The sequence below is a fragment of the Triturus cristatus genome, chromosome 7 (genome assembly GCF_964204655.1).
Source record: "Triturus cristatus chromosome 7, aTriCri1.1, whole genome shotgun sequence".
NCBI lineage: Eukaryota > Metazoa > Chordata > Amphibia > Caudata > Salamandridae > Triturus > Triturus cristatus.
Window position 1 is genome coordinate 1,327,620,161 of NC_140590.1, and position 26,689 is coordinate 1,327,646,849.

The following is a 26,689-nucleotide window of genomic DNA, read 5'->3' on the forward strand; positions in this document are numbered from 1 at the left end:
GCGTTCGAGTTGTCGTAGCCATCTCTCCCATCTGATGCCTGCTTGCGGTTCCGATATGTTAAATGGCAGTGGCCTGCGGAACACAGCTTGTGTGCTCCTTTTGTCTTCGTCACCCATCCTTTGTTTTATTTTATTATTATTTATTTATTTATTTATTTATTTTTCTTTTACTCTTCTTTCTTCTTCCTCTCTTGCTATTTTCTTTCTTTAGCACCTTTTTTTTCTTTTATTCCTCCTTTTTCCAACCTTTTTAATGCATTATTTCCTTTTGCCTGACTTTAAAATGGCCTCCCGGCCTTCCTGTGCTGTAATTGGCCCAATTTGCCTGACTCCAAGATGGCCGCCACACTCTCGCGAGATTTCCCGCTGTCTGGGACTTTGCCTGACTCTTTAAAATGGCCGCTGTCTATCTTGGATGCTCATTGGCCCAATTTGCCTGACTCCAAAATGGCCGCCTCTCGCGAGAGTTTGTTGAAAACTCACGCGCGGGAGCGTCTTGATTTCCTTTCTCGGCTGCTTCGTCAATTTCAGTTTCGCGCTGCTCTTACTTGTGTTGGCAACGCCGGGGTGGGCTCCCGCAACTATGTTCTTTTTCTGCTGGGCACTTCGGACCAGGGTGGGCTCCTGGCTCCGAGATGATTTCCGCGACCGGGTGGGCTCCGACAGTCGCCGCGACGGGTGGATTTCGATCCCGCCTCGTCGCCAGTTGTCGCGTCGCTTGCCCTGCAATGACCACCACCACACAGTGTGAGTAAGTGTTCTTTATTTGGTATTGTCTGCAGCTAGCACGCTGCGCGTCTGCCCGCAACCATCGCTTCTTGCGCTCTGCCCCTCGGCCATCCCCTGACCGGAACTGGTGTCCGGGGACCTGTGCTGCCCCTTGCCCTCTCACAGGTCCTAGTGTCCACTCCTCAGGACACTACAGTGGCAGGACCCATGACTGCTTGTGAATGTTGTGTTGTTTCCAAACAACACTGTGCATACTCACACATTAAGCAACTTCTTTTCAAATCCAGGGGAAAGCTTATCCACAACAGGTCATACCAGGGCCACTGGAATAATGAAATTGTGCAGCCAAGGCGTTTTCACATAATTATAGATTTGCCGCATTTGCCACACAACCAATAGATATGCCGCATTTCCCAAACAATCCAAAATCTGCTGCTTCATCTACAGATTTTATCAGAACAAATAGCTTTTAGCTGGAATGGTTCAAAGTTACTACAAGTGTGAATGTAACGACAGGGGTTGCTCTTGCTGATGTCACTAAGAATGACTGCAATCATGTTGAGAGGAGGAGGCAAGCAGCGATTTCCTCCCCATTGACTTTGCAAAAAGTTTACAGTCCTGCTCTCATCTGACAGCTTTCTTCCTAGTGCTCTTTTGCTAATTGACCCCTGAAAGCCGATCTTCCCTCTCATATTGTGCTTTATTTATTTTGACTTAGAAAAAACTAAACATATATAGGAAGAAAGCAGCCTTAATACTTCTTGATCTCCTTTTGACATAGCCAATAGGTCTCGCCTTTGGGACCTTATAAGTGTTTATTATCGAGCACAATATCCTTGGTGCAACAACATCAACTGTTGGCTAAACACTTATAAGGGCCCAAAGGCGAGACCTATTGGCTATGCCAATGCTTGTTTCTCTTTTTTTGTGTGCTGCATTCTGCAGCACACATAGAAAGAGGAAAAGGCTTCAGGGGATTGTATACCTTCCTGCACAAAAACAATCCTGCTTGTAATGCAGGCACCCTGGAACCAGGGTGCAAGAGTGTCTGGATTGATGCTAGGCAGCACATTGTGCGCCAGCGCTGGGAAAAGACAGGAATGCACCATATTGTGTTAAATATGGTGCATTCCTGCCCTTTCCCTGTCACACGGACCAGCAAGGTGACTTGCTGCACTGTGTAACATTTTCACAAAATGCCCCTCAGTGTTTACCATAAAGCTTCACACTTGCAAGAATAGAGCAAGCAGAGAGGTCTGTACCTCTCAAAGTCTAAAGGGATTTATTCCTAACTCCAACTATGAGAACACCAATTTAAAAGTAACAGGAGATTCAAAAACATCTTATCACCATTCACATACCAGGAACCAATCAGAACACGATTTATTTTTATCCTCATTCGCCTCAGACCACAGTGTGCATACTAGCCACCCGTACAGTTACTCGTTAATAGAGAAGCATAGGCTGGTGTAAGAGAGAGCGAAAAGAAAAACACCCCTGCCTACGGGAACATCAGTAGACTAGAATTACTCTGTCTCAAATGAAGGGACAGGGTCACTCTCACATATAGTCCAGGATACCCTGGCGACTGCTAATGTTGGCAATGGGGGAGGGGAGGATGCCCAACGCAGTCAGGAGAGATTCAAAGAGGCAAACTCATAGGATCCATGATTTTCAACAAAGAATGTTATCCCGTCTCACCAGACTCCGCATTTGACCATTTCAATAAAGAATCCCAAACTACGTTATTCCTCCTACTCTGGGTACGACTCAGGTCCAACATAGATAACGCAAACACCGAGGACAACCCCTCGGCATGCATAGGAGGTACACATTCTACCCATCTTTTACATATTTCCCTCCTGGCCAACATTATCGCAAAGAAAAGGAAAGACCTTGCCGAGCCCGTAACTTCGCTAGATATTCCAAAAATTATCAAGGTCACATTTAATTGAATTTAAAGGCCTAGGATATCTGAGGTGGTTTTACCTACTTTTTCCCAGAATTCCACAACAGCCGGGCACTCCACAAAAATGTGTATGTCGGAGGCTCTCTCCAAGCCACATTTCTTACAGCTGACTGGGGGGCCGTCCGTCATCTTTGACAGCCTTAATGGTGTTAAATAGGCCCTATGAACCATAAACAAATGATTCCTTCTTAGCCGTGCTGGTTTTACAATGGCAAACAGAGTGCAGAAAGAAGTTTGCCAAAGATGTTCCCAAGGTTCATTTGGTAGACTGGCACCCCACAGTTAGTCGATGAACCAGGACCAAGTGGAAACCTCCTTTTTCCCTCTAAGTCTAACCACCAGCAGTTCCTCTGACGTGTTACCTATGCCAATGGGTATTTTCAAGTTTTGGGCCCAACTCTGCAACTGGATGTATTTGAATTTAGACAAGCCCCCTTCCACCATACTTTGATGTCCAAGATAGGAGGGGTGCCCTCTTGAGCCAGATCCCCCCACACCTTCAGCCCAGCTGCTCTGAGTGGTAGTGCTAGTCTGACCTTGAAGCACTCTGGGGCACCAGGACAGTTCCACAGGTGGGCCAGATTTGAGAAATAGTTAAGACCGGTCAGCCGTTTGACATCAGCCAATGTTCTTGCCATTCCCTGTAGGAATTTTAACTTAATCTTCTTAAAGAATTTAGGTTCTCCATACTTAAACAAGAAGCCCTCGTGAATCAAACTACCACCCTTTAACATTGTGGAAAACAGTGCTCCAACCCCTGCACTTTTTGGAACTTTTAGGAGCATCCTAGAATAGGATAATTGAAAGGCCTAGGCGTAGTATTGCAGATCTGGCAACGAGAGTCCTCCCATTTCCCTCCTATGTCTCAGCTTCTTCCAGGCAATCCTGGTCCCCCTGTAAGCCCATATGAATTAATTGATGGCCTGCTGAAGCTTAACTATAAGCAACATATCAAAGTGTAAAGGGATGGCATTAAAAAGGAAGGTATTTTTAGCGAGTAATACCATCTTGACAAGGTTTATCCTGCCAAAGATGGAAAGAGGGAGGTAAATCCAGGACTTCATGAGCTTCTGACACTCCCTTGCTACATTGGCCAGATTGGTCTCTGAGAGCTTATTGATATTCTGGACTATTCTGACCCCCAGATACCTCATGTCACGCTAGGTCTGATGTTAGCTCTCCCCCAAATTCCATGCCATGACCTCGGTCTGCTCCACGTTAATCTCATAGTCATATATCTTACCTAAATCCTGGGCAAGTTTTATAACCGCCGGAATGGCCTTAGAGAGATCCGAGGAGAGAACCAGGATATCATCGGCATAAAGGGCCACGTCCTCTCCCAACCCCATGCTTAAATGGCAGAGTGTTCCGATCCTCCCTTAACCGCTGAGAAAATGGCTCAATATACAGGTCAAACAGCAGTGAGGATAGAGGGCAACCCTGACTGGAGCCCCTAGTGATTTTAAAAGGACCAGTTAGATTACCGTTTACCAGCAGTTTAGCTGATGGGTCTTGATAGATCAGCTGGATGGCTCTGCGGAACTTCTCGCCCAAGTTAAATTTCTCCAGGACCGCCGACATAAATACCCAGTTGACCCTATCAAAGGCCTTGGTGTCATCTAAAGTCATGGCTGCGAGGGAAGCGAAAAAAATCATATATGAGATCGTGCAGATTCCTGCCCTTGACAAAATCTTTTTGGTCGGAGTGTAGAATGTCTCCTGCTACTGATCCCAGCCTGCTCGCCAGGATACCGCCAAAGATTTTGTAATCTGCATTTAACAGCAAGATGGGTCTATATGACCTACAACTCACTGGATTCTTCCCGCTTTCAAAATCAAGGTGATGGTTGCCTCTCCCCAGGAGCCTGGCAGCTCTGTTCCAACTCTTCGAATCTCATTTAAAAGTTGAGTCAAGATTGGAACTATCACTTCCCCTAAAGATCTATAGAGCTCTATTGGCAGCCCGTCGGGGCCAGCGGCTTTTCCTCCCTTACAGGCTAAGATGGCCTTTTTAACCTCTTCTTGCGAGATGTCCTGCTCAAGATCTTCCTGCTGAATTAAATTCAGGGAGCTGAGCGTGCTTCCTCTCAACCATTCCACAGCCTCAGACCTATCAACCATCCTGTCTTCTCAGTGTAAATACTGGAAGAAATCAAAGAATGTGCCCCTTATCTCGTCTTCTGTAGACAGGACCATGACCCCCATCAGTGTTATTGATTTGTTTAATCAAGTTACGTGTCCTGTCTGACTTAGCCTTCCAGGCCAGCAACTTGCCCGCACCCTCGCCATACTCAAAGTGGGCAAGCTTACTCGCCTCCCACCTACGTGTGACCCTAGTCTGGAGGATGGTATCTAACTGCTCTTCTAGTTCTTTCAGCCTATCAATATTTTCCTGCTGTTTCTCAAGAGCCACCCCAGTTTTCAAGCCCAACTCTACTACCTTTATCTCTGCTTCCTTATGTGCCACCTCTTCTCTATATTGTTTGTTCCAGAAGCACACACTGCTCTTGATCTCATCCCTTAGGAAAGCCTTCAAAGAATCCAAACGACAGAAGTCACAGCAGATCCTAAGTTATACCCCAAAAAACTCTCCATCACCTGGGATAGATGCTTCATCTCATTACTATTAAGAAGCAGGATACAATCGAAAGTCCAGGTCCTGATGTTTTGCCTGCCTTCCAGCTCCAGCTCCATCCAAACCCCTGAATGATCAGAAAGATGGGGTGTCAAATAGCCAATGTCCTTGACTTTCCCCCTCAGACTGTGGCTGACCAGGATATAATCAATTCTTGATTTGTGGCCATATTTGCTGTTATAATACGAAACTCCTAGCTGATGGCCAGATCTGTCCCTCCATATATTGCAACGTCCTGTCTGCGCCATCAGAGCATGGAGATATGTTATGTCCGGTATTTAGAGGGTGCCCTCGCTCTGCTATTTGCAGACTTATCCAATTTAGGATTCAGAACCATATTAAAATCCCCAGACATGATTACGGGATCTGGGTAATCTAATAAATTTGAAAAAATGCTTTTAAGGGAGGAGGGACCATCTTGGTTTGGGCCATAATAGCCTACAAGAGTAAAGAGAACCTGAAATGATCACCTTCAAAATAACCCACCTTACACAAGGGTCAACCAAAGAATCTAAAATGCTGGCTTTTACTTGTTTTTTAATAAGTATAGCGACCCCCCTAATGTTGGCACTCTGATTAGAGCAGACCAAGTGGTCCAACCATTTAGATTTTTTAAATATCTCGGTTAACTCTTCCTTCAGAAGATGAGTTTCCTGAAGGATAATGACCTGTGCAGGGGAATCTCTAATAGATTGTAGAATGTTTGCCCTTCTAGATTTGACGCGTAGGCCATTGATGTTCCAAGACAGGAACTGAACCATTCTCATGGAGGATTAGGCACTGAGCCTTCGCACCCTTTAAGAAGCAGAGATTTCCAGCACCAGACCAAGTAGGACAGGATTGACATAACTAGGGCAGTCAGAACAATAGAGAAACAGCCTAAGGTAAATGAGGATTTTGTATCTTATTCCAATGCTCCCCACCATGTGCACCCCACCCCCCTAAAAACCCTCCTAGAAGAACTCCTCCCCCCCCCCCAATTTTCCTGCACAGATGTGAGTCCAGTCTGCAGCGCCCCATGGCAACTCACCTTGTCCCTTTGTAGCAAGAAAAGACAAAAGTTTAAGGCAGAAGCTAGAAATCAACCCTTAACAGCACTGAGTGATTATTGCTATGTGTCATTGTTACTGTACAGTTATCCGCTAGTTATATTTTAAAGAAGTAGGACCAAAGTATTGTTTAAGTACTCTGCTCCCAGAGTCCTCCCACTTTCCTCAACTAGCTGACTATGCCTCACCTTCCTTAAAACTTTCTAGTAGCCCCTATGCCTCTTGTAATGATCTACCATTATGCATTTTATTCTTATGCATAATTTCCAAGGTTGCTGGGAATTTGAGTTGGGCCAAGTCACCTATCTTTTTAAAATCATCCAGCTTCCTGCCCAGCTCCCATTGCCTGTTGTTGGAAAACGAGGCAGCATCTGTGAGGCCTGCACAATTAACATGACTACATTTGTCCTTCACTGGGAACCAAACACCCAATTGTAGCGCCTGACTCTCAGAGGGTAGCGTTGCAGAGCAGTCTGAGGCTTACTCAGGGAGGTGGTGTGGGCGAGTAATCGCCATTTGCAGGTGCGCCGAAATAACACTCAATAATTGATTTTCCAGTCTGTACTTTGCTTTATAAAAGTAAGAGTACATTTATTAGACACACACACTACTCAATACTATACACCAATTTACAAATATACATAAGCTGTTGGAATTACTTTGTGACATTGCGTAACATCTCCACCCCTCCCGCAGGGGGGAGGGGGGCTAGTACCACCACTCCCATGTATGCACATCATCTTGTCCCCAATGCAGTTAGTTGAACATAACCTGGAGCGAGGGCCCTGCGCACTGGCTCCATCCCAGTTGCGACCCCCCCTTTACCTCAACAAGCATTAAAAAGGTGTACACCTGCCTTGGTGACACGCGACCATGACTGAACATCTCTTACTGACCATAAAGTATGCACCTCTATATCTTAAGGGCTAGCAGTCTGGGGTCTTCACCTAAGCGCAGCAGTAAGAATACATGTTTACGCACACTTTAGAATGACAGTACTCAGCACATTTGGGTATCATTAGAATGCTTTGCAATTACAGCCCCTAAAGGCATCACAGATGAAATCCCAGGATTATGCATACACAGCCAGACACCCTAGCAGGAATGTCTGCCAACACAACCCACTTTGCTTATGACATCACTTTAAATCAGTACTTCACATTACACATGTGACCTTCAGTCCCTCTATGAGAAATAACATTACTAAAATCATTTCTGGTGCAATTACACCTCTTCACCTCTAGGGGATGCCCTTCTCCCGACATCCCCAACTCAGCCCTTAACTCCTGGATGCACTCCTCCTCAATACACCCTCAGCTGTAGAACAAAAGTTCTAGCCCAGAAGGTGTTAGATGCAAACTGAGCCTTTGAGGGGTTATTCCTTTCAAGCCCCCATGTGACTTAGGGAGGGACTCCTCTTCGCACTGGGGGGGGGGAGACTGTGCTTCTCCAGCAGCTCCCCAAGCACCTTTACACATGTATGGTGGTGACCCCGCTCTCCTGGGGCCACCACAAGCCGTGAAATCGCTGGGTTACCCTTGCAGGTCTGTCTTGCCCTGCAAGATATTATGGGTTTTGCCGCATAATTGATGAGCAGCTCTCCCGCTGCTCCGGGGAGAGTCGCGATGTGGGCTTCCGGCCGCTTCTTCCTCTTGTTGGAGGGTCCCGTCCCACCCAGACCCCCAGGTGAGTGCTACTGCTCGGTGAGCCCACCCCCGGCCGCTCATGAGCATTTTCGGGGGCCCGGTCCCACCCGGGTCCCTTGCTGCATCCTCCGCTTTTCCCTTCCAGGGCAGCCCGGGGACCCCTCCCCCGGCTGCTCAGGCCGGCTCCCCGCTCAGCCCGCACCTCCGGGTGCGGCCGCGGGAGCCGGCGCCTTCAGGCTAGTCTGCCCGCTCAGCAGACGCGGATATCGCCCTGGCCTCCCCAGACCTAAGTCGCACTCCCCCCGGTCTCCATTCCGCCTCTTCGGGGCCCGGGGATGGGGTCGTAACGGGGAGAACAACGGCACTTCCTGGTGGCTCTTCGTTGGCGGGGGCCAGGGTGGGCTCCTGGCCCCCCGTGGGGGGATATCTTCATGGGGAGAGCAACGGCGCTCCCCGACTTTGCTTCGGGCCCGGGGATGGGGTCCCGGGCCCCCTTTTAGTCACCTTCACGGGGGAGCGCGACGGCGCCCCCCGGCTTGACTTCTCCTTGGAAGCAGCCCCCGGGACCTGACCCACCCTGGGGGCATCTCTAAGATCGGCGGCGGAGCCCCACGTGCTTCATTGTCTGTCTTCTTAGGGGTCAAAGGTCGCCTACCTTCCAGGGGCCATATCTCAGCCCCTGGGGGTCCAATCTGCCCCATTTTCGCGTCCTCTTGCTCCTGGTGGCATCCCCCAGCCACTGGGAGCACTTTCCTTTGCCCTCCGGGTCTCCAAGAGGGTGCATTCTGCAGGGAGCAGTCTTCCCTGGCTCCCTGCACCAGCCTTTTGCCTGGCTGTCCTCCTGGGCCTCTCTTCTCCCTGCGCAGAGGCCCCTGCTTCTGCGCACTGGTCGTGGGCTCTTCTTGTGGTGCTGTTAGGGCCCTGGGGAGCAGTCAGGGGGCACCTCCTTCCAACTGCCCATTGCCAGGCTCCAGCATCTTCCGCCTCAGCAGACCACACCCCTGAGAGAGCTTCTCTTCCTGTCCAAGCCCTTTTTAAAAGTTGAGTAGGGGGCTGGCAGGAAGTCTCTATTGGTCCTATCAAACAGCGACACATCACTTCCCTGCCCCTGCTCCCTCCTTCTTGTCCAGCCTCTGGGTGTCCAGTGTCTCTGGCCACATGGCCTCTGAAACCCAACTCCTTCCCCCCCTCACTGCCTTCCCTCCTTGGTGCAGCCTGCTGCCTGGCACCCAGTGACAGCTGCTAATGGATGAGCCTGTAGCCCCACCCATCTTCTCTTCGTGGAGAGGAGGCCTTAGCTTGTAGAGGAAAGGTTATCAATCCATCCAGCTGATGTCAGCCCTCAGCCTGGGTCTGGTCATGGCTGGCTCAAAGAAATATGACAGTTCTGTATGACCCAAAAGCAGTACAAATATGACTTTGGACTCTGCAGAATACTTCTTTTCACATCCGCTACAGTGGACTTTAGTGCGTGTCTGAAATCTGTAGGCCTTATCGAAGTTACCCTAGCCCATGGGTTCCACCTCCCCATAAGGGAATAATGAAGTGAAAAACACAGTAAAACACACTAACTTTCCCTGGCATGTTTCTTTCCAGTGTATAAAGCCTATTCCATGTCACCACCCCATTCTGCATCAGTCCTGCCATACCAGTCTATCTGCACCTGCTCCTTGGCTGCGCACGCTAGGAATCTACCCTGCGCAGCCCCTACACGTGTGCACACGCAGGTACACATGTGTCTGCATGTAACGAGCCCGGTGTCCCTTACTCCAGCTGCTGCGCAGTGGCCTGGTCAAGCCAGGGGGACACCAGTAAAATCCCCATGCAGTCTCTTACATCCTGAGTTCACTGTGGGTGAGTCCCACTTATGAGGCTCCCCCACAATAAAAGTTCAACAATTAGGTACTCAAAAAGCGAAAAATCCGGATGGCCCAATGTGTCAAAACCACCTTCTAACACCTGTCAAGAGTGGCTCGAGCGAGGTCAGAATGTATCTCAAAAGAGAAATCCATGGCCTTCAATGATTTCGCCTTCATAGCCATATTAAGGATTTTTATCCTTCAGGGATTAAGTGTGATAATTCAAGAGGATTTTTCTGGGCTTTGTTCTATTGGGATTCCTTCTGAAAGGATCTCTATGCGCCCTTTGAATATCCTTCCTCAGATATACTTCTGTTTCTTCCAACTGCAATGTCTCCTTTAATAATTAAATAATGTAGGATTTGAGGTCGTCCCCCTCCCTCCCCTCAGGAATGTTCAAAATGCAGAGATTACTTCTTCGGGAGTTATTCTCTAAAGTCTCCAGCTTATCCAGAAGGACCTCATCCTCCCTTTTAAGAGCTAGTATGTCCGCTTTTGCTGCTCCAAGGTCGTCTTTCAGTTCTCCCACAGTATTTTCCAATATGTCAGTTCTCGAGTTGAGGAGATCAATCTTCTTCTCCAGGGACTCACTAAAGTTTCTAGTCTCTCCTTGATTAGCCTCAGACACTGAAAACCCTTTTTTATTGTCCTGTGAGAGAGTGGAGAAGAGGGCTTGAAGAGATGCTACAGAGGACCCCATTGTGTCTCTAGAGCAATCATCAGCCTCCATGGTGCAACTCCCACCCGTGGACTGGGCCTGAGCTATTGAGATCCTCCGACTACCATTTTCACTCTCATCAACTGGGAGCCCAGCTTTACCAGACCCTGCTTCCTCATGGCCTTGTGTGGTAGTAATGGGTGACAATGATAGAGACCCCCTTAAAGCCTCCATTTTCTCAGAACCAAACCGGTTAGAGGCAGAGCTGCAGACCCCCTTCTAAGTGTTTCTCCCTGTTTTACCACGTCTAACACAGTGGGTTGGACCGTAAAGTGCGACCTTAGTTCGGGGTTAACCTAACCTTTTGGTCTAAGGGGGTGATTTTTACTTTCCCTGAATTTACGCTCCTACTTTTCACCCTGCACCGCTGAAAGGCAGTGATCTGCCTGTGCCTGCACCCTGACAGCCTGCCTGAAGGGGGGGGGAGATCTCTTTCTACCACCCCCAGAGCCTGTTTGTTCCCCTTTGCGGCTGACCTTAAAGATCCCAGTAGAGTCCACTGAGCGGAGAATGTGGAGGCGGCCGACAAGCAATTCGCAGCAGGTGCCGGATTGCCAAAACACATGCCCCAGCACTGGAAAAAGAACCGGAGAAAGCAAGAAGCGAAGGACAAGGAATCAGCAGCCCGAAGAGAGACACGGGCAAAAGGTACAGCGCAATCTAACTTCACCTGCTCATTACGTTGCGGGACGTGAGTGCCTACGGGGAGCAAGAGGAAGCTCACGTCGCAGCCGCCATGTTCTCCTCGCACACCAATCAGAACACGATTGAGTGCATCTGCAACATTACTCTGAATTTCCAACGCATCAAACTGAGACTGTGCTTCTCAGTCTTGAACATCCTACTATCCTGGTACATAATGAACATTAAGCTTCTTTCAACCATTGTATGTCTATGTTCACTGCCAAGCTACTTCTCAGGCCTCTCTACTAGCTGTCTATTACAAGCAATGAGCCTTTCTCTAGCTAATGAAATAATAAACCTGCAAGAAAATGAAAACATGCAGGCAAGCAAAATGCATCTTATCTGTAGTCAGGCTAACTTTAGTTCAGAAGTTATTGTGCATTTGGAATACATGATTATACATGCACACGTATACCTTCAAAAGAACTGCAAAACATGAGCGAAAGAATACTTCTTTACATTTGCAAATATAGCTTGAACTGTAAGTGCAAACCGTGAATAAAGAATACATGATTTCATGTCTAAACTGAATATTAGTGCACACGTACATAAATCTCTTGTCACTACAATGAATACCTTTCAATAATAGGTTTAAATGCTTCACACTCGTTAATAAAGTTAAGGCACACAGTGAATATAATTTCTGCTGCATGTATATTATTGCATTTCTGTGACGTGTAAGGGTGGAGTCTAAATTGCGCTGCTCTCCGAGTTGAGTTCTATGCCCCAAAAAGTCAAGAATGTGGGGGGCCATCAGTCTTTTCCTCTGCCAGAGGGATACCCGTGTGTCTTGACACTTCCATGATAGCACACTATCCACTCTTATCCTCGATCACACCATTTGAAAATCATTGAGGTTGTGCAGCACATGCTCTAACCACACAATCTTCCTCACTGCCCATTCCACAAATATGTTAAATTTCTCAAATGATGCGCAGGCTATTGCACAACCCATTGACATGGCTTTGTCCACATAAATGTGTCCCTGGCATTGTATACCGAGCAACTGCATGTCTTGGAGTTGGATCAGCAGTAATTGGAATGCCAATTTATATCAGTCTTAGCCATTCTTAGCACACTTCCTCTCATCAATATGATCATTGATCGTCAACCCTTGTCCCCATGACAGCTGGTGTATCATCTTCCTTTCTTTACCTTTTGTTCTCTTATGTAGCGGTCCTATCCCTGAAATGATGGAGCCTGCCATCAGGTGGTCTGTAAATGGACCTGATATTCTTATGTTTTCCACATCTTTGCCAGTTTGTCCTCTATAGTCTGTTCTCTGCCCCTATATGAATTGAGGTTGTCTGCCCAACAGTCTGTCCATGTTCCCATATACAGGACGCAAAAGCCTCCTTAAAACCTCTCTCCAAATAGCCTGCCACTGCCTGCCAACATTGCAACACCTCAACTTTAACTGGAGTAACTGCTTTTTCCGGACGCCCCCATGCTATTCCTCCAGCCTCTACACCTTGCTATCTCTCTCTACCCACACTGCAATGCAATATTGAGTGCCCTCAGCTGCATTTTTATCATTCATGTTGTTACTTGCATGGGTATCGATCACAGGCCCCTTTATTAAAGTTTCAGCAGGTGCCAAGGGTGCCCTCTCACCCTACTAGACCTAGCCCCCACTGGAATCGGAGGCCATAGAGAATGCTGTACAGTAAGTGACAATAGGCAAGCCGTACACAGTTTCTTCAACGGCGTGAAAGGGATCATGAACTGCAACTATAATTCGCTGTGGACCTCCGCCAAAATGCCTTGAGGGGGTTCACTTTCCTACAAGCCCGTAATTACTTCTTGTATCTCAACCAGGCCAGTCCCCAAACCTGATACTGGCTGATCAGATCACATCCATGTAGTTCCAAAGAAAGGAAGTGGCCTCTGACTTTCTCTTACAGAGTATGCTGGCATATATAGTGAACACCTTCATCCACATTTTTATGTTTGTGGGTATTCACGTCCATTTTGCCTATGCCTGTTCTTCTGCTTTCAACGTCCACATATTAATTTCCTCATGCCCTATCTTTCGTGCTCATCAATAAGAGGCTACTTAAAGCATCCTTTACTCCCATATATGGTAGCTTCACTGCATTTTACTCACCTGCCTACCCTGTGTTTTTCTTGTCTACATCCATTCCTTCCAGCCCTCACCCTTATCTGTGTCCACATCTGCTCTTCTTTCTCTCACTGTCTCCCAGATCACCCTTGTCCTTACCCCTTTCTTTCCCAGTTTCGGTCACCTGTAGCTACCCTCTAATGTCCTGCCCCACTGTGCCCAATCCCTTTGTGTGCCTGCCCTTTTCTCTTTCATAAATCTCTCCCATGCCTCGAACAATGCCATTTGAAAATCAGACCACCCCTCATTCATTCCTGTTTCCTTCCCTCCTTTCTATTCCTTTGCCCTTTCTTCTGCATTACTCCTGCCAGGAACACTTCTTCCCACCATTCATCCTCATACTCACTGGTCGATCTATTCTTTCTTATCACAATGCCAACGGTTCTTTAAATGTCCCCTTTCCTTCTCTCTACTGCTATTCCTCTGCACCGGCTCAAGGTCATAGGTTCTCATTTAAATAGGACCTCTTCTCTTGCCTCAGGGGGCTAACCACACTCTCATCATCCTTTGCCTGCCTTCTCACTACTAAATCCACCTTTCTGTTTTCCCTTCGCTCTGTCACTGTCCTGTTCTGTTCTTCCCTCATTGCTCAGAGGGATATTAACGGGCGCCATTTTGGGCGGTTAGCGCTCTAGTGCTCCACCGCCTTAGACTTTTAATTCAACCACATTCGCGGGCGCGCCGCTGGCACGCCGAAGGCGCGCCTAAGGCAAGCCCGTCTGTGGCTGTCCGTGCCAGAACGCTGCCAGCTGGCAGAAAATTCTGCTTTCTTACGCATCCACAAGAATGCTGCCCCGAATCTATTCAAGGGAGGAGCTGTTGGAGGTAGGGACAAATGGGTTCAGCATGAAATGCGAAGGCAGGTTTTGTTTGAATAAAGGAGCCTTTATAGGCTGCTGTCCCTGTTGTAAATGGGCAGTAGGTCAGCCCCAGAAAGTAGCTGGCCTCTTGAATAACCTGCCTATTAGGCCACAAACTGTTATAAAGCCGACCCTTAAGGAAGGCTCAAATAAAGATAAGACGCAAGATGTTACCTTTCAAGGGCTATATATTCATGCTAGGTCCATATCTAAGCATGCCATGGAAGTCTGGGATCTTTTAGATGATCGGAAACCTGACATCTGTTTTTTTACAGAGACATGGCTACATGCACATTCCTCTCCCTCTCCAGCTATCGCATTTCCATCAGAATATACGGTAGCAAGACTGGCTAGAATAGGCAAAAGGGGCGGAAGGTTGGCTATAGCGACTTGCCCCACCTTGAATATAAAAGTTTTGGACACAATATCATCTCCTGGTATGGAGTTGATGATTATATCCATGGAACATGCCCAGAGCTATAAAGTAATAGGAGCAGTAGTGTATCACCCTCCGGGGGAAAATAAGAAGGCTTTTTGTGCCTCACTATTAGAAACACATGCCCCATATGTCCTGCAAACAGAATATTTCTTTCTTTTAGGTGATTTTCATTTTCATTTTGATATTGATACCAATACTGATACAGTTGATCTGCTGGCAGGTATGGAAACGTTAGACCTCTTTCCTAGAGTATTTAATCCGACACATAGCAGGTCATACACTTGATAACATTTTCACAAATATTTCCAGTCTGATTATAGAACCACCTCAAGCAGTAAGTTGGTCGGACTATATGGCCTTGAGCTTTTCCTTTTCTGCTCCTAAATGCTTAGGTCAGCCGCAAGGGCGGAAAGGTACGCACAGACAATGGAGGAAAATAACGCCAAAAACTTTTAGTACAGCATTCTCTCCCCAGCTACTTAATGATTGTAATGACATCAATGAAGCTTTATGCAAATTGGAGTCAGAGATAATAAGAGCTTTTGATACTATCGCCCCGAACAAAACATCGACAATCCATGATAGAACTAGCCCGGCTCCATGGTACTCTGATAGCTTAAAGGCGGAGAAAGCCGCTTGCAGAGTGAGAGAACTTAAATGGAGGATATCAAAGTTATGGGAAGACAGATTGGCCTATAATATAGCACATAGGATGTACCTTAAGAACTGCAACATAGCAAGACAAACATTTTTAGCCACTCAAATAGATGAGGCAAAGTGTTCTTCTAAAGAACTCTTTAGGATTCTTAAGGAGTTCACTACTCCAAGAGTTGGCAATCTTGCTTGCTCCTCACACAGGAATTCTGCGATGAGCTTGCCAAGTATTTCAAAAGTAAGATAGACAATATCTATGACTCCTTTGAGCAGGTATTGGAGAACAGGGAAGAAATCCTAATCTCAGATAACTCCTCCCTACCGAGACTGGAGACCTTTGCAACTATTACTAGGGAGCAAGTCTTACCACTGCTGAAATATATTAAGTCAGGCTCCCCGTCTGATGTGGCTCCCCCCCACATCATGTCTGACCTAGCATTGGAGTTAGTAAATCCAATTAGTGAAATCTGCAATCTCTTTAGTAACCTCCTCCTTTCCATCAAAATGGAAGAGGGCATTTATTAAACCTCTGCCCAAGAAACCCTCAGCAGATTGCGCCGACTTACAAAACTACAGACCTATTTCTCTTCTTCCTGGCTGCTCAAAAATAATGGAATCCCTGATCAACCGACAACTTCCAGACTATCTTCGCAGTCGGGCTTCCGTGCTGGATACAGCACGGAGTCTGCCTTGAAAGAGGTAACAGATACTATCAGGCTGCTGCTAGACGAAGGGACCCCTATAATGTTGGACCTTTTAGATCTGTCAGCAGCCTTTGACACCATCTCTCACAGAATCCTATTAAATAAACTGCGAGAGATTGGTGTCACAGGGATGGCATTAGTGTGGCTGCAGAGTTTCCTATCGGCTAGATCTCAATGTGTACAACTGGACACCCTTGTTTCCCAGACTACATCGGTGGACAAGGGTGTACCTCAAGGTTCCATTTTAAGCCCCACCCTGTTCAATATCTATGTGTCGTCTCTGGCCACCCTTATAAAATCTTGTGGGTTCCAAACCATCTCCAATGCGGGAAGAAAGAACTACCTGCAACTTAATTCCAACAAAACTGAGATCTTATTTTTTGGTAAAGCGGAGGATTTGTGGACAGAGGAGTGGTGGCATGGGGAACTTGGAGAACCCCCCACCCCAAAAAAATGGGTAAAAAATCTGGGCATTTTAATGGATATTAACCTATCCATGGAGGAGCATGTTAATACTCTATCAGGCAAGTGTTTTGGACTGATGCGCACCTTAAAAAAGATTTTCCCTTTGATTCCTCTCTCCACTAGAAGGGTTTTGATACAGGCACTTCTAGTCAGTAGACTGGATTACGGAAACGCTCTCCTAGTGGGGATGAGGGAGGACCTGCTCTCTAGGCTACAAGTCGTTCAAAATACGGCGGCATGCCTAGCACTGGTTTATTTAAAAACCAGTGCGTACTCCATCCCTACCGTTATTGAGAGAGTTACATTGGCTTCCTATTAGGAAAAGAGCAGTTTTTAAACTTTTAGGTCTAGTTTTTAAAGCACTCTATGGACGGGGACCTAAATACCTTACAAAGAAATTAGAATGGTATACCCCGGTACGACAGTTAAGATTCAGTGGCCAAAAGCTCCTTCAAACGCAGAGAATTAAAAAAGTTAAGATGGGTGGTCGAGCCTTTTCCCACCTGGCTCCCAAATATTGGAATGCGTTGCCAGAAGATCTGCGGTCGTGTCCCACCTTGATTATCTTTAAGAAACACCTTAAAAGTTGGCTATTTAACTGAAATTCTCTGCATGTAGATGCCTGCCTCCCGGGCGCCGAGAGATCCCCTTGGGGTTGATTTGTTCACCATATAAATAATGAATTAAATAAAAAATAAAAAATAAAATTGCTGTTGATGTAATCTCTACCTCATTTATTATTCCTACTACACTGCCCTCCATGGACGTGTCATCTCCCTCCTCTTCCAACTCGCCCTCCATGACTCATCTCTAGGGTCAGTGAACTCCTTGAGATAGGAGCGCTCTGTCCTCCTCTACCCTCTCTTGCTCCTTTAAACCACTCCCCCTTTCTAGCATCTTCACTTCTCGCAAGAGGAATGCTGCTCACCCAGTAACTTCTGCCACTGCCAACCGGGATAATTAACCACCCGACAGGGCCGCAATGAGAGTGTTCCCTTGTCCTTCTTCACAGTTGACTTTCTTTTCTGTGCCAACTGCCATCTTCCATTGGCCCATTTGTATCGAGCTAGCAGCATACTGGTAGCACCGCCTGGTCTGTGATCCTTCCAGGGTCCACCAGGAAGGACTCTGATGGTCTGCCAAAAAGCTTGATGCATCCCTCTCCCTCACCTTCAGGGGGCTTGGCCTCATCCTCTGGCAAACGATCTGCCGTCCTCACTTCCCAGGTTCCTACTGTGAACTCTCTTCCCAAGGCTGCCCAGATAACTCCTCCACCTCCTTGCCTGTGGTGGGGTTCACCTTGGGGCCCTCCCACTCTTGAACAGTGATGCTCGCACAGGCCAAGTGCCCTTGTAACAGAGAGTACGGAGTCAGTGTAACTTGCACGTCTTTCTTACACTTTTCCCGCACTAGATATGGCCAACTACTAGTACGTTCCCATAGAAAATAACGTAGATAGGCACTTAAAATAAAATCCCTTAGGAAACAATGTTATATTAAATTTGAATATTAAAAATAGTTAAACATTTAAATAAATATACTTAATGTCAAAAAAGTATAAAAATACATATTTATTATTTATGAATAAAGTATACAGTAATCTATTTTTATTTTAAAATATAATGAAACATTCCATTTTTATTAAAATAATGACATTGGGCGTGATTCACGAACTACACTTTGCAGCATGTTATGTAGGGCTAAATTAGTACTACAAAACTTACTACAAAGTGCTATTCACAAACTACGCTTTTGCTACACCTTACAGTTTTGTAGTACCTTACACGTTTAACTTACACTTTTGTAGTAAGTCCAGCACTACACATGGTTAACCATTGGTAGTGCAACACCCTCTCTACAGAACATCGTGGGGGCAGGGGCTTAAAATAAAACACCATAGGAAACAATGTTAAGGTCAATTGAATTCATTCATTTATAACTGGCTTTTAATTTGGATTATTTAAATAGTGCAATATTCATTTCCCTTGTTTGTAGGGTAAAGTGCATCCAATACTTTTTCTTGGTGTTTTCTAAAGTGTTTATTTTATGTAGCGCCATTTTTACAATGTTAATTAGTTCATGTAATGTATATTGTTTAGTACAGTCCTATGATCCCACTTCACACCATGTCGAGTGTGTGGTTTTCACTTGTTTGAAACTATAAAATATCTGTTATTTGACTTTATACTTAGACTTTCCCTGCCTTTCATATCGAGCAGTCTCTACTTCAGACTATTTTCAGATTTTTTTTTAGACTCTCCCTTGGCTTATGAACTGAGCAGATTTTTTTTTTTTTTTTTTTTTTCACCTCATTCAAAGTAATTTTTTTTTTTTTTTTTTTTTTTTTTTTTTTTTAAAGTTTTTATTGAGCAATAATTCGGTTACAAGTACGGGCCTACAACCACCCGGGCCGGCCGCTAGGTACAGAAGGAAATCTACACATATCAAGGCTACAATCAGTTCCCAGGGCACTGCCCCGCAGTGGCTCCAGATAGTTCTCGAGGAACAGGAAGCGTAAGTCCAACAATCACAAAAGCAAAAAGACAAACAATAAAAAAACAAAAGGCGAGTTATAAGGGAAACCAGTGCGGGTCAGGCTCCCCCCGGGAAGCTCCAGTCAGGACAATTGAGCAAACCGCTAAAGAGAGGAGTACCGGGAGGCCGGGGACGGAGGGGGGGGGGGGGAGGGGGTCAAGGGAGATGAACGTCCATATGTAGTTGTTCCAAAAGGCTTCAGGAGCCATCAAGGGTCAGGGGGACAAGGCGATATCAGTGTCTACCAGGGGGGGCGTACAGATGCCTCCGCGATACGCGTTCCATTGCCCCCAAATTCTACCCCATGCCCCCGGCTTGCCACGGGCCACATACACAGTCTTCTCCCTAAACATACACCAGTCCATATTCTCCTTCCATACTGACACGGTGGGCGGCCGTTGAGCGCCCCAAAGTTGCGCTATGTCCCTCTTGGCAATCATGTTCCCTAGGGCCGCCCACCGAGTCTGAGCCGCGCTGTAATCATTGGGCTCCCACACATTCAGGACACAGCGACGCACCTCCGGCAGCAGCACAACCCCAGTGACCTGTCCCATAACCGTGTGGACCCGGCGCCAGTAGTCCGCCACCTCGCGGCACTCCCAAAGGATATGAAGAAAGGTGGCGCTGAGCCCACACCCTCGCTTACAGAGCCCGTCGCCGGAAAATCCCATCGAGACCAAGCGCGGACCCGTCACATACACCCGGTGGAGAATCTTGAGCTGTACCAACCGGAGACGAGCCGGAATGGCAACCTCCTTGGGGGACGACAGTGCAGACTGCCAATCTTCGTCGTCCAATTCCACCCCATCCCCAGTCCAAGCCTCCCGAAGGCGCACAAAAAGGTCCGCCCGGTGATTAATTAATTTTTTATAAATTAAAGAAATAGTACTATCAGGGACATGTCCGTCAAGTATGCGGTCCTCGAGGGGCGAGGAAACAGGGATCTTGGTCCCCTCCCCGAAGACCGAGAGCAGGGCGTGTCGGACCTGGGCGTAGCGGAAGAACTCCATGTCGGTCAGCTCGTATTCGGCCTGGAGCACCGCGAAAGTCTTTACCGCGCCCTTATGCCACAGGTCTCCCACTTTGCTGATACCAATCGTATCCCACTGGTCAAACCCCTTCGTGGTCCACAAGCTGCCCAGGCGGTCGGAGGCAAACAAGGGAGTAGCACATGTCAATCGCTCACTCCAGCCCATGGCCGCAGTGGCAGCCCTCCAGGTCCGCACCGCAATCTTAGTAGGACCCGTAAGGGTCCGGCCAGCCAGGCGGGAATAAAGTGCCCTGTTGTAGTTCCCGCCGGGAAGCAGGAACTTGTCCATCTCATACGCCGGATTCAAGCCGGGCGCATACGTGGCGTGGTTAATGGCAGATAGCTGCGAGGCCCAATAGTACCTGCGGATGTCAGGAAGCGCGATGCCCCCGTCATACCAGGGGAGAGTGAGCTTGGCAAGAGCAATACGCGCCCGCCCGTCCCACACCAGTCTCCTCTGCAGGCTCTCCACCTCCCGGAAGTAGGCCACTGGGATAACGTCGAAGGAGTTCTGGAGTGCATAGAGGAACCTGGGAAGGGACATCATTTTAAACAGCGCGGCCCGACCCAGCGGGGACAGGGGGAGCCTGCACCACCGGGCCGTGTCCTCCCGCAGTCGCCGAAGTGGACGCAGGAGATTCTGCTCATAGCGGGCCACCGGGTCCAGCGAAACGTATATCCCCAGGTACTTAAAGCCGCTCAGAGATATTTGAATCGGGAGCCGAGGCGGCAGGAGAGGAGGACCACCAGAGATGGGATAAACGCAGGATTTAGACCAATTGATCGTGAGACCCGAATTGTTCCCAAAGGAGGTCAGAACGTCAAAGAGGACGTTGAGTGACTGCCGCGGTGAGGTGAGATACAGGAGAATGTCGTCCGCATACAGCGAGACCCGATCTTCGAAGCCCGGGCCCCACCGGATCCCTCTAAGCGAGGGCTCCCATCGGAGCCAGGCAGCGAGTGGCTCCAGGGCGAGAGCAAAAAGCAACGGGGACAACGGGCACCCCTGCCTCGTGCCCCTGCCGAGGGCAAAGGGCCGAGAGACCCGCCCATTCACCACCACTTGAGCCATGGGTCCCGTGTAAAGGAGCCTCACCCAGCCAATAAATCCCTCCCCAAAGCCGAATTTATCCAAGACGGCCCAGAGGAATGGCCACTCAATAGTGTCAAAGGCCATCGTGGCATCCAAAGAAACCAGCACGGCCGGTTCGGAGAGGAACTCCGCCCTGGCAAGGGCACCGTGAAGACGCCGCAAGTTAAGAGCGGTGTTGCGGTGCGGGATAAAGCCGCATTGGTCCGGATGAATAAGGTCGCACACGACACTCAACAATCGATTGGCCAGGACTTTCGCCAGGATTTTAGGCTCCGCATTGAGCAGTGAAATAGGCCGGTAAGAAGTACAGCGGTCTCGCGGCTTGCCCTCCTTGGGGATAACGACTATAGTGGCCAAGCGCTGGTCGGCCGGAAGGGAACCCGCCGCAAGAGAGTCGCGGAACATGCGGCTGAGGAAGGGCGCAAGCTTATCAGGACGCAATTTGTATAGTTCAATGGGCAGACCGTTAGGACCCATAGCCTTGCCCGAGCGAAGGGAACGGATCGCGGTCGCTATTTCATCCGACGACAAGGGGGCGTCCAGCCGCTCCCGGTCCTCAACGGACAGGCCGGGCAGAGCAATATCTCTCAGTAGGAGGCGAGAGTCATCCTCATCCCTGTCAGTCACCGGGGAGTACACCGCCCGGAGGTGGTCAGCGAAACATTCCACAATCTCATCCGGCTCAGTCACACACACACCATCCGCAGCACGCAACTCAGGGACCACACGATTCACTCTCTCCTTTTTGTCCAGCCACGCAATCAACTTTCCCGCCTTGTCCCCCGCGTCATACAATCGGCCCTGCTGCTCCCTATACATAGTTTTGGCCGCGTCAGTGACCAGGGACCTATATTCGAACTGTTTCAGGCTAAGGGCATGTAGCCCGTCCGGAGTAACATTCGCCTCCAAGGCCGACTCCAACCCCGAGATGTCAGTGTCCAGCTTCACCACCGCCTCGCTCCTAACCTTCTTGGCCACCACTATCTGGGCGAGGGCGTGTCCGCGCATCACAGTTTTAAAGGCTTCCCAAAGGGACAACGCAGACGACACCGACCCCTCGTTTTCACTGAAGTATTGGTCCATGGCCTTAACCAGGCTGTCACGAGTCGCAGGGTCCCGCAGGTACCAGGGGTTAAGAGGAGCTATCCGCCCTGCGGACCGCGACCCGGTGTCAAAGAGAAGCCACAGCGGAGAATGGTCGGAGATACCACGCGCCAGGTGTCTGACCTCTCGAATCCGACCAGTCTGCGCCGCGGGCATAAGGAAGTAGTCTAACCTGGAGAGACTCCCATGCGCCCCCGAATGAAAGGTGAACTGACACTGGGTCGGATGCATTAGTCTCCAACTATCCACCAAGCCGAAGGTCTCCAACATCCCACCCAGCCATGACTGGGCAGCGGGGAGGGTCCTTGGTGGGTGACGATCCAGTTCACCCGAAACCACAGAATTAAAGTCCCCGCCCATGAGCAGGAGGCCGTCCGGAAGGTCAAGCAGCAGTCGACCCAAGTCAGTAAAGGTGGAGTTCTGGAGGCCCGGGGGGACGTAGACTGAAACCAGGGTAAGGGGCTGCCCCTCCCACCTCCCAATCAAACACACATAGCGCCCTCTGTCATCCGAGACTATCCTCGTGATCTCCACCGGAAGGGAGGTTCGCAGGAGAATGCCCACCCCCCTGGAGCCAGTTGTGAAACCAGAATGGGCTACGAGGCGGTATCCCCCCCTGTTCATCGCATGGCAGACATTGCCGACCAAGTGCGTCTCCTGGAGAAACACCACATCAGGAGTCACACGACGCAAATATTGCAGTACAACACCCCGCTTAATACGGTCCCCCAACCCATTGACGTTCCATGACATAAGCCTCAACCCGTCTCCCCCCATCCCCTCCAATAGATCAAGAGGCCCCCAGCCCGCAGCACGGTTCCCAAATATGGACAAAAATCAATACCTCGCCCTGTAAACAAAAAACACACAACAAAACAACCCCTCTTCCCCCCCAACCCCACCCCAAGTCCAACTCCCCCCACCCTGCACCCCTGCGGGCCAATGACCCCCCCCAACTTGCAGTGTGCCTGTCGCCCCCCTAACCCCATTCTACAAAAAGACCCCGGAGGAGGAAAGGGACCCGAACCCGCCCGCACCCCTCACGGGTCCTGGTAAGACACAGTATGCAAAAGAAGTAAGACCCAACTGTACAGTGCAAAACCGCAAAAGCAAGGACCAAATGTCAGTCTAAGGGGACCCGTCACCTGCGGTGCCCCCAGAGGGCCCGGGCCGGCCACCCCCGTCCGGCAGCGAGTCCAGCCAGTCACTTGCGGCCACAGGAGAGTCAAAAAAGGCTGTCCGCTCTCCATGCTCCACTCGGAGTTTCGCCGGGTAGATCATCGAATACTTCAGGCCTAGCTCGCGGAGACGGCGCTTCACCCCTTGGAATCCCATCCGCTGTTTCTGGACCAGTTGCGTGAAGTCCGGATAAAAATTGATGGTCGAATTCTCGTAGCGGACCGGGCCACGGGTCCGTGAAGCCTGCAGAATAGCGTCGCGGTCCCTGTAGTGGAACAGTTTAGCCACGATAGGCCTCGGGGGGGCCCCCGGACGCGGCCGGCCGCCCGGAACTCGATGGGCCCGCTCCACGGCGAAGAATTTGCTTAGGCCAACCGGGGACAGCTGTTGCAGGATAAGTTCCTCGACCACGAGGTCCACCGGGCGGCCGTCGGAGGACTCCGGTACACCAATGATGCGGATGTTGTTGCGTCGGGCCCGTCCCTCGAAGTCCTCAAGCCGCCGGGCCATATGGTCGTTGACCACTCTAATGTCCCCAAGCGCGGCCCGCAGATCCGACACCTCCGCACCCAGGGTGGAGGTCCGTGTATCAAGGGCCTGGACCTTCTCGTTGGTTTTGGAGAGGTCTGCCCGAATCAGGGTGACATCGATCGCGACAGTGTCGATCTTACGGGCCAGGGCCTCATATTGCGTCGCGATGGTTTCCCTGATGCCCTCGATGGCGCCCATAATGTCCTGCAGGGAAAGTTCCGCAGAGACGGTCGTGCCTCCCCCTGCAGCATCCGGGGAGAGGCCAGCAGCGCCAGGGGACCCCCTGCCCTGGGTGTAGCGGTCCATGTTGTTGCTCTGGACCGCTCCCCCGCGCAGAGAAGCCTTGGTCTTGCGCCCCTCCGGACCCCCTTTGCCCGCCATGCGAGCGCAGTCTCTCAATGGGACCTCCGAGCAAGAGGTGTGCGGGCGCCAGCAAAAGGACCACAAACTGTCGATGTAGGGGTCGGAGGCGTTAAGCCCACCAGTAGCAGATGGAAGCAAGCCTCGGGCAGAGGCCCAGGAGGCACCTCGCCACCTTGAGCACGCACGCCAGCCGATCTCCTGAAGGCCAAAACCGAAACCGAAAGTGCTGAATCGGCAACTGGCACCGCGCTGAGGCCGCTGTTGTTCAATTGCAGCCCGGCCCCACGGGTCACCTTCACCCCGGCCACCTCCGTCGGGTGGGTCCCAAAAGTTCCGACGACGACAACTCAGGATTCCCAGGTCCGATTAGAGTTTTAAAAAGAGATATATGATCAGCTGGTCTTCATCTCCCAGATTCCATAAACCAAATCAGGATAGTCTCAGGATATATTCCGAGGAGCAGAAAGGGTCCGGGGAGCCCTGTGCTCACGCGACCATCTTGGATGCGCGCTAGGCTCCTCCTCCAACTGAGCAGATTTAAGCTAGAATTTGCTTAACTATATTTTGGTTCTGGCTAGTTTTCTTATGTATCACCTCTCGCAATTGGTTGTATTTTTCTGCATTATTGATACTGATTTGAGCCTGACTTAATGAATGCTTTCTGCCTTCTCTAATGATTCCTAAATTTTGATTAAATCTTTTTGGGTTTGACTTTGATTTTGTCTTGTGAAGATTTCTATTCAAATTCACAAAGACCCCTGTCCTTTGGGAATACACAGCCCTGATCCTGTATATCAGCCCTTCAAATGTATTTTTTGACAGAGGAATGTAAGCAAAGGTAGAACAGCTAAAATTGTCAGGAGCTAGGGAATCCTGGAATTGTGCGGAATGTGGATTAATGCTGGCCTTACCTGTTGAGTCTGCATGAAGTTGCATTATTTGAGTGTCAGTAGGGCTTTTTGTGAAATGAGTTATCCTGCATGGTGAGTTGTCTAATGTGGATTGTGATAACGCACTTATGTTGTCTTGTGATGTGTGATTCGGAGTAAGTTATTTGTTTTGCACGCCCCAAAGAGAGTGTTATGCCAATGGCTTTTTCTATTTTGCTCTGCTTAGGCATCGAAACCTGTGTTACATTGTAATGTGTTGCGCAAATTGCTGAAGCCGTTTAAATCGAGCTCTTGATGAAGAGATATTATGATTGCATGTAATCTATGTGCAAAGTTTATTGGCTTATGTATAAATTTTACAGATTTACAGAAATCCAAGATCTATAGATAATATTATAGGGTTGTCTGCTGAAAAGGCCTGTTGCATCACAACATGTTATAGGCTAAATCGCCATAGCTTACAGTCCTATGAAACTCTTAATATTCTAGTTGTGCCTAAACTAATCCAGGGTATTGTGGTTTATTCTTCTGTGCATGAGGATAAAAATGCTGGGCCCGATTCACAAAAGTAATCTGAGACAAAATCCTAACTGTATGAATTTCGGTATTCACAAAGGGAATTTAGGAGTAGTAAAGTTAGGATTTTGTCTCAGCTAAACTTAAGTTTTGGTCTTAACTTAAACTTAAGACCAAAACTTAAGTTTAACTGAAACAACATCCTAACTTTACTACTCCTAAATGCCTTTTGTGAATACCAAAAGTAGTTAAGTTAGGATTCTGTCTCAGATAACTTTTATGAATCGGGCCCACTGACACAAAGGGTAAGTAACAGCAGCTCAAGATCCTATCTTGGTTTTGATTCTAATCACTTAATGTGTTTTTTCCATTTCTGAGGTGAGTTTGACATTCTGTCCCGTATCTTGGTAAGCAGACAAAAATTTGCTTATTTTAGTTTTATATATTCAATTTCAGGCCTCATTTTGAAATTGTATTGTTGTTAGTAGTATGTATAAAGGAAAAGGGTTTGGGATAAGCCAGGAAGTGTGGCGCCTTGCTCTGTTTGCGTAAAGTATATTTGCTCTGCCGTATGGCACGGTGCAACCAGGATAGCGGAAGTACCCTAAAACCCCTAATTGTGTGTGGGTGAAGACCCACACAGTTTACAGAAAACCAAAGTCCCGGGCATTAACTAGGTAAATGCAATGTTTTGCTAAAGTCTCTTGTATTCAATAATGTTTAGCATATATGATCCACACAAGTTGCTCTTCAAAATGTTTAATCTTTATGAACACAACCAACCAACATGTGTTTCGTCACAATGGGTAGTATCCCGTGACTTCTTCTGAGCTGGGAAGGATACAAAAGGGTAAAGTGCAACACTCCGCTGAGGGCGACCCCAACGAATTGTAGATAGCAGAGCACCATTAACTC

General features: G+C 48.6%; 1 protein-coding gene across 1 annotated transcript in view; it reads right to left on the reverse strand.

The window, feature by feature from the left end:
• Positions 1-26,689, reverse strand: part of LOC146811962 (uncharacterized) — a 271,293-nt gene that overhangs the window by 243,552 nt on the left and 1,052 nt on the right. The gene's annotated exons all lie outside the window — the stretch shown is intronic.